At 44.0% G+C, this 9,113-nt stretch overlaps 1 protein-coding gene across 2 annotated transcripts in view; it reads right to left on the bottom strand.

Annotated features, from left to right (window-relative positions):
- Window positions 1-9,113, bottom strand: part of CHLSN (cholesin) — a 180,792-nt gene that overhangs the window by 74,574 nt on the left and 97,105 nt on the right. The window lies entirely within an intron of this gene.

Raw genomic sequence — 9,113 nt, 5'->3', positions numbered from 1 at the left:
GATTTATGCGCATTTATAAACACAATGCCCCGAGTTATGATCGTTTTCATATTAGACGGTGCATAAATTTCGGAAACATCAGAGTGCTGGTATGCTCTGAAGCAGGAAGTAAATGATTTTTTTGCACGATTTTTTTTTCGTGTATTCTAATAATTTCTCGATTAGTTATGCGCATTTATAGATAAACACAATGCCCCAAGTTATGATCGTGTTCATATTAGACGGTGCATAAATTTGGGTAACATCAGAGTGCTGGTATGCTCCGAAGCAGGAAGTAAATTATTTTTTTCACGTTTTTTTTCTCCTCCTTCCTCTTCTCTTTGTGTTTTTCCTTGCGATAAAAGGCAAAATACGTTGGCGCTAATTGAATAATTGGCCATTAAAACTAAATTGCGAATAATCGTAACTGCCATATGTGAACTTCCGGACAGTGAGGACTTCACTTCCGGATAGTGACGATTACTGTATTCTTTCTCGATTCTTTCTTTCTCGATTTCTGTACTTTCTCGATTTTCTTCAACCCAGTACCCCGATCCAGTCAGTGACGATTACTGTATTCTTTCTCGATTTTTTTTCTTGATTTATGGACTTACTGTATTCATTCTTTCTCGATTTCTGTACTTTCTTAAACACAATGCCCCAATCCAGTAGTCGTTTCCGAGAGCGAAGGAAAGGCCTGTGTGGTTGTTGTTTCTGGCACGCGGTTTGAAAGTTTTTTTTTTTTTTGCATGTACGGCCACGTCAGAGCGAAAGAACAGCCTGTGTCGTTGTTTCTGGCATGCGGTTTGAAAGTTTTTTGTTTTGTTTTGTTTGCACCTACGGGCATGCACTCGTCGATCTATAATTCCAGCAATCTCTGTGTGTGTGTCTGTCTGTCTGTCTGTCTGTCTGTCTGCGACCGCTGTTTCTTGACAACCACTGGTCCGATCCAATTGAAACTTGCCAGGTATATTGCTGAGGCCCTGTGGATGTGCCTTTTCAAGGTTTGATATTAATCGGACAAGTGGTTCCCAAGTTATGGCCATTTATCTACCAAACCAATGACAGGACACGGTGCTATGACGTCACAATTGACGTCACAATTCTTCTTTCTTTTTTTTTTTCTTTTTTTGCACGTACGGCCACGAACGTACGGGCACACACGTACGGGCCCGCACTAGAAACAATAATAACAACAATAATGATCTTCTGCAGACAGGCGCCAGGACACTCAACAGCTGCCGCTTCATCTCTGGCTTCAGCAGAGCGTGTGTAGACCGTGTTCATGTGGGAGGGGCTTGAGTGGAGAAGGGGTGGAGTCCAGAGTGCGTGCAGGGAGTGGTAGGAGGGAGTGGTAGGCAGGACCAGGTAGCGGGAGGCGGTAGGAGTCGTAGGCGGGTGGCGTTGACATCGTGTGGGCGGAGATGAGGAGGCGAAGTCCAGACAGCAGGAGTCGGGTCGTGCCGAGGGACGAGGGCGAGGCCAGATCAAGCGAGCGAAACAGAAAGAGAAAGGCGGAAGGACCGCTCTGACCTTTGTCGGACTTGAAACGCGGTGGGAGGGGGGGGCACCCCGAAGTGAAATGTCATCACCTGAATCGGGTGCTCCGATTAGCCCAAACCTCTCACGTGGCCAACTAACTTTGGCCGGAAACCGCCTCACTTCGTTTCCGGCAAGGCCATCTCAGACAGCGGCAATATTCCGCTCCAACCCCAAGACATGACATCAATCGCCCACACCGAAATTGGCACGCGAATCATCCTGCAAAAAAACCCGGGCCCTGCCCTGGTGACCGGCCGAGGTTCCCGCATGCCTGCTCGGGCGCCCAACCAGCGCCGATCAATGCGCCGCTCCGCGCGCCAACATGGCACGCACTGCACATTCCCTGGCTCGATCATAGCTTCGCTGGCCGTAGAGACGAGAAGACATTCACCATCCGTGGAAATCCGCTGCTGCCAGTGAGGGCCGAAGGTACATCGTTATGGATAAATCCATGCATGTTTCGCGAGCGGCGTACGTGTCTGCCTTCCAGCACATTCTATATCGTGCGCAGGGTTTGGCCATTACGCACGTGGCCAGCACCCGCGTTCGCATGGCTCCAATGGCGTGTGCGTGGGGCAAACACCAATATGTGTCGGATATTGAAGTTGAAAAGGAACGCACCACCTTCGACCTCGCACACTTGTATCCCGTCCAACATGGCGCGGAGTCGCCTTTCTCGGCCTCCGTACGCGTGTCGTGCTAGTTGTGTTTCCTGTGTTGTGAAAAACACCATTCGTGCAGCCTCTTAAGAGGTATTCATTTGTATGCCTTTTTATAATGCAACCGGCAATCTTCCCCAGATCATCGGAAGCTCGAGTCGATAATCCCGCACTGCTAAGCACACCATATGACTCGCTGCACACATTGGGTTTCGGGCTCGCCCGGGAACGAGGGCTCTGCGCTGCCAATGCTTGCGCGTCATCGTTTTCTCGCAGTGGCACCGCACGCACTGGCCTCCATGAGGACCCACCTCACAGCGAAGGCGCACGTGGCTTATATTTACCTCAGGAATAATCAGAAGAGTACAGTCGAAACGAAATTAAGAAAAATGATGTAAGCAAACCGAGCTGTGACATCATCGCAACGCACTCCCTTGTTGTCCCTCGAGACAAAAGGAAAGGGACTATCCACATGTATAATAATGGAATAACTGTCTTGGGACCACCATCTGTTGGATGCATGCGGTCCAAGAACCGCAACAATATAAATATATGTTTGTGTATATATATATATATATATATATATATATATATATATATATATATATATATATATATATATATATATATATATATATATATATATATATATATATATATATATATATATATACACACACACATTTACATGTCCATCCATAAGCCATGCCTCCACCGCCACTCCTCCCAGCTGTGCAGTTGTCCAAGCTATTGAGAGTATTGAGGAGGGTGGTAAAGTTAGTGGAAAGGAAAGCGAGGAGTTGGCCAACACTGTTCCCCTCTCTGAGAATCCCTGAGCACTTTGCTATAGCCATGTACAATTTTTTATATGTGCAGGCTGTACTGCACAGTATTTGTAGTTAAATCATTTAAAATACTATACAAGTCCATTATTTTTGTGTGATTAATTTACTTTAGAATTTTTATTTTTTACAATACATGTGGAAAAAAACCCCAAAAACATCATGTTAACAATAACCCCACCTCCCACCAACCCCTGGATGCATCCCTCATTTCCCTTCAAGGCAATAGTTTCCAATACAGCAAACCACGAAACAACTCGGTTTACTGGAATATAACCCAGGCGTATAATGAGGGATGCCTGTACTTGTACCAAGTTTGATTTAAATCCCTTCAGTTGTTCTCAAGTATCACATTTTTACTTGATACGACTTCTGACCTTTGCCCTTTGACACCCAAGTTGAATGAGCTCCTCATTGCATTGGTCAAAATCCCATCACTGGTTCACAAGTTAGTGCAATAACAGAATTTTTACCTCATTGGACCTCTGGCATTTAACCTCTTAACCCAATAATCTTAATCCATTTATTGATAAATCATTATAGCACTTGTACCAAGTTTGACTTGGTTCCCTACAGCCGTTCTTAAGTTATCACGGTAAGGAAAACCGATTACAGGCTCTGACCTTTGACCTCTTCATGACAAAATCTAATCAGTTCATCTATGCATCATACTGTACACCAAGTTTGGTCAAAATCCCATTACTGATTCATAAGTTAGTTCCATTACAGAATTTTTACCGAATGGGACCACTGACCTTTGACCTCTTGACCCCATAATCTAAGTAGTTCATCTTTGCATCATAATACATACTTGTACCAAGTATGACTTGGATCCCTTCAGCCGTTCTTACGAACATGGTAACGAAAACCCATCAGACAGACAGACAACCGAAAACAATGACCATCGGGGGAGGCATAATTAAACCTGCAATTGAAAAGGTGTGAGAGCACCATCTAAAGAGAGCAAAGACGAGGTGACGAAACGACCTTGCCCAGAGGCACATGCAGCTTTGTTAAAGCAATGCCCAATGGGTTATGCATGTTACATGTGGTCACCGTACGTCCTGGGTCATACACGCGCCAGTACTCCACAACTTTAATCCATGAAAATTGCAAGCCATAAAATTATTCAGAAATAAACAATTTTGTTCGTGGATTTATTTATTTGTTTCCCCCCCCAATTAATAGTACTGTATGCATAATACTTATTATAATTATATTATGTATGCATAATATAATTCACGGACTGGTATTTGTTTGTTTGTCGCGCGAGTCCTACAGTTCTGGGCCGATAACATCCAGACTTGCTACAGAGGATCATTATGACCCCAATCAGTGTGTTGGGGTGTTTTTATCTTTGCCAGTGGTTTTATGGTGGGGGATGGGGACCCAAATTATCGATGTAAATGTGCATCATGTAGCACCACCTCCAGGTTTTCCCTTGTAGAACAAGTCTCCACCGTTTGCAGTGCAGTGAAGTGTATTGAATTTCAGAAGTAGATATGTTTTTGCTTCATGCACGCCACCAGGATTATTTATTTTTATTTTTGGGAGTGACTGAGGCAGTGTCAGTTGCCAATACACCACCCAAATAAAACTATGTGTCAGAACACGTTGCATGCTTGGAACATGATAATTCGTCCAAAGGGCGGGTACTCTGACAGTATCTATAATTGCATGGTAAATTTCCACTGATAATCAAAACGTTTCATTTTTTTGGCAAAATCTTCCATAACATAAAATGAAAGGTCACATTAACACTTTACTTTTTTGGGGGAGAGGGGGGGGGGAGGGTAGATATACAACATGCAACCAAATGCAACACAGCTTTCAAACATCTGCAGAACGAAGAACATGCAATGGGAAAGCACATTTGATGAATGAATTATGCCATTAACTCCTTCACTGCAAAGTAAACTGATGAACAGCCTTACAAAAACATTACCTCAATACAGTCTCGAGACCAAAGGGTTCCTGCCTACATTACCCAAATGAACACCAGAATCTTTCTTCAGCCACCCCCCCCCACCACCCAACCCGAAGAAAATCTGTCCTGCATGCAATCAGTTAAGCACTGCACACGAATCATTTCTACCCCATCCTTATTGGGACTTTGAAAGCTTTACCATGCCTCTTTGCACAGCCACATGTCTTGACCTCAACCTCAGCATGGCAAGAACAGCGGAACCAAACTGGTTGCATGTGCACACTTCACAAACGTTCAAAAAAAATACATGCATCAAGGGAGAAAACACACGTGGCATACACAATAGTTTGGTTGCACCTTCGAGCCAGATCAGAGGAACAAAAGACAAAAGGTACAAACCAAACTTCGTTTGCGGGCAAATCATTTCCATCTCCACATGTGTAAATGTCTTTATTGTGAAGGTGTTAACTTACTATTTTACCAAATTGACAGCTGAACCAAAACGTATCAACAGCTTCAAAATATAAAATAAAATAATCAAATAACCATTTGTAGTGAGGAAAAATATTTTTGGGTGGTGACAGTCTATGTGTAAAAACAAGACACTTTTTAAGGATGCCATATATATGTTACACGGTGTTAAATAAGGGACTAAAACTTTTTTTTCAATTACATCAATGTGCAGAGCTGCGCTTGCCCCTGGACTTTGACTTCGTAAAACATGTGTTCTTCATTTCGTTTGCGTGCCTGACCGGTTCCATGTTCTTACAAAGACAAAGTGCATCAGCATACAGCGGGCAGAGAAACTGCAGAACACTGCACACCAAAGATGGGAGTGTGCAGCATTCCAGGTGCGGCAGTCAAAAAAAGAAAAAAGAAAGAAAGCGGTCAATGAACGAAGGGGATTGACTGCTAATTGTTACACGAGCTATCGTGACGCCAGTTCAAACAAATAGTGTGGAAATCTCTGAGTCACGATGCCTGAGGTTCAAGGTGCTCAACTTCCATGTGACTGAGCACTCTCGCAATTCTTAAAAAGCCGTCTTTCAGCGCGTTCCTTGGCACGGGTTCACGCCGGCAGATTACAGCTTTCCCTCAAAGTCTTCAGCCAGATGAGCAAGCCACACAAATTGCCGTCCTCTCAAAGGATGGTGGTGATGTTCAAACATAGCCGATGTTCTTTGCGAGGACTCAAAGCAACAGCTCTTGTTCATCAACGGAAAAAAAAAAAAAACATTTCCAGGGGCAGAATAAGGGATGGGGAAGACTTGGCAAATGCTCCTATGTGTGCCAAAGTTCTTGCTTTATACAAAATGCTCCTTCTTGTGTGTCATGGGCTTTATGGTCAAAGGGGCAGAAGGAAATGTAAAAAAAACAAAAAAAAAAACATTCATTCTCAAACAAATAGGCTCCATAGGTATCAGCAAAAAATATTGCTTTTGTGTTTTTTTCTTTGGGAGATGAAAGCAAACCCCAAGGTTCAACAAAACAAACGGCACATACTCAAAATAAAAGGCATATGGGCATCGCGTTTGACCACCCAGCTTGGCTCCGTAAGTAAAGAACAACAATGTTGGTACTTGCATGCGTTTCAGAAATGCCTGCAAAAAATCTTCTCAAAAAACTGCTTATGACGGATATTTCGACTTTCGTGATGACACAATTCGATAATTTACTCTTGGTGAATTTGTGAAATGATACCGATTACAAAGTCACGTGTGCCAAGTTCTTCGACGTTGTAAAAAGTCATTAAACGTTACAAAAAAAACAGTTTTCTCCTTGAAATAAGTCCTTTCTAACTGAGGCTACATATAGCCAGACAATAATAGTGGAGACAACATGTTCCTCAACATCATAGCCACTAAACAGCAAAAGAATGCCAGAGTAATCTAAAAATCCATCTCGTCTCCTTAAAAAGGAGGTGTGTGTGCATGCATATGTGTACCGAAAGGGAGTGTCTCAGACCTGGCTACAAATGTCATGGTAACAAAAAAAAAAAAAAAAAAAAAAACTATCATAGGGAGGAAGTTGGGAGAAGAAGGGGGGGAGTCACATTTATGCAGATTCGAGGGGGGGGAGCATTATTGTAAAGATATATACTCTACCGGTCAAAAGTTTTACAACACCTACATTTTTCCAGTTTGTACAGAAATTTAAGCAGTTCAAGTCCAGTGATTAACCTGTATTGGTACAAAACTAAGCGGTAAACTGCCAGAGGTTAAAAAAAAATTTTGGGTTCCCAAAAACTGAAAAATAATGTAAATTTCAGTTGTTAAAAAAGCCCCTTTTCAGGGAACAAGTAATGGGTTAGCAACTGCAGCTGTTCTGTAGCAATGGAAGTAAATTAAGCCTTGAAAGTTGAGGCAAACGATTCCTACAGGTGTCCCAACTTTTGTTGATTAGTTACAAACCCTCTGTCTGTATAAAAGCAGTGTTGGAACAGACTGTGTTGTTACACCCTCTGAAGCATTATTTGGACAATATTGCACTGCAGGAAGTAGTATATTGCTTTCATAATGGCAAGAAAAAAGACAATTAACAAAAGACAGACACACTAAAATAACCCTTAAAAGTGTAGGTCTTTCCTTTAGAGAAATTGCAAAGGAAACCAAGGTATCAGCGAGTAAAGTTTCCAACACCATCAAAAGGCACTTGGAAACTGAAGGAACCTCTGACAGGAAGAGGTCTGGCAGACCCAAAGCCACAACACAATCAGAAGACAAGTTTCTGAGAGTCAAAAGCTTGTGTGATCGGCAGCTCACACGACAGCAACTTCAAGCACAGCTTAACACTGGTTGACGTAAGGAAGTCTCAGTTTCAACTCTGAAGAGAAGACTTCAACCTGCAGGTTTGACAGGTCGAGTCAGGTCAGGTCAGGTCAGGTAAGGTAAGGGAGCATGTGCCGGAGCAGCACGTCGCTGTGTCAACTTTCCGCCAGTACTCCAGGGGCCTCCGTCTGGCCATCCTCCAGGCAGATGCCTGGTCCATCCCCATCTCCTTGAGATGCCGATCAACCTGCTGCAACCACGAGGCACGTGGTCGTCCCATTGGCCTCCTCCACTCACGAGACTCCCTCGCTGAGAGAATCTGGTGAGCAGGATCAGTGTCAGGAAAACGAGCCACGTGTCCATACAGCCGCAGCTGATGCTCACGGACTATGCAGGTAACAAATCTCATTTGAGTCTCTCTCAGCAACTGCTCGTTGGATACAAAGTCTGACCAGTGACAGCGAAGAAGTCTCCGAAGAGACCTGGTACCAAAGGAATTAAGTCTCCGTCTCAAATCATTGGTCAGAGTCCAAATCTCGCATCCATAGAGCAAGACTGGAAGCACCAAGGAGCTGAAGACTCGGACTTTCCTCCTCCCGCACAGGTACCGGCAGCGCCATACCCCATTATTCAGAGAATCCAATAATCCCCAGGCCTGACCCAGACATCTACATTGACCTCTGACTCACAGCCAGCAGACATGAATATCACTGCCAAGGTAAGTGAATGTTTCCACGACCTCAACATCCTCACCACAAAGAGGCACAGACAGGACAGCAGCATCCAAGATGTCATTGAAAGCCTGGATCTGAGTTTTGACCCAGGAAACCCGTAATCCCAGCGGCTCAGACGACTCCTCATTCAGCAACTTGAGGGTCCCCAAAAGGATATCTAAAGTCTCCGCAAAGATGACTGCATCATCTGCGAAATCAAGGTCAGAGATCTTGACATTCCCAAATGATGCACCCACCGCAGCTTGATCTCTCTGACAGCTTGAGCTGCAGGTTTGACAGGTCGAGTGGCAGTACGAAAGCCATTACTAATATGGCATAATAAGAAAAAGAGGCTTGCCTGGGCCATGAAGCACCACCAGTGTACCACTGAAAACTGGAAGAATGTCTTCTGGACCGATGAATCAAAATTTGAAATCTTCGGTTCATCACGCATGGTTTTTGTACGCTGTGGAGGAGGTGAAAGGATGGTACCTCAGTGTAACACCAACTGTCAAACATGGAGGAGGAAGCGTAATGATCTGGGACTCTTTTGCTGGATCCAGAGTCGGCGACTTGCAGAGAGTGACTGGCACCCTGAACCAAATGGCTAACACAGCATTTTGCAGCGCCGTGCAATACCTTCTGGTCTATGCCGAGTTGGTCAGTGGTTCATCCTATAGCAA

This window comes from Eptatretus burgeri, chromosome 1, assembly GCF_056783735.1.
Source record: "Eptatretus burgeri isolate ZD-2024b chromosome 1, Ebu_testis_v1, whole genome shotgun sequence".
Taxonomy (NCBI): Eukaryota; Metazoa; Chordata; class Myxini; order Myxiniformes; family Myxinidae; genus Eptatretus; species Eptatretus burgeri.
Note: the sequence above shows the minus strand (reverse complement) of the source record. Positions and strands in the feature narration are given on the sequence as shown.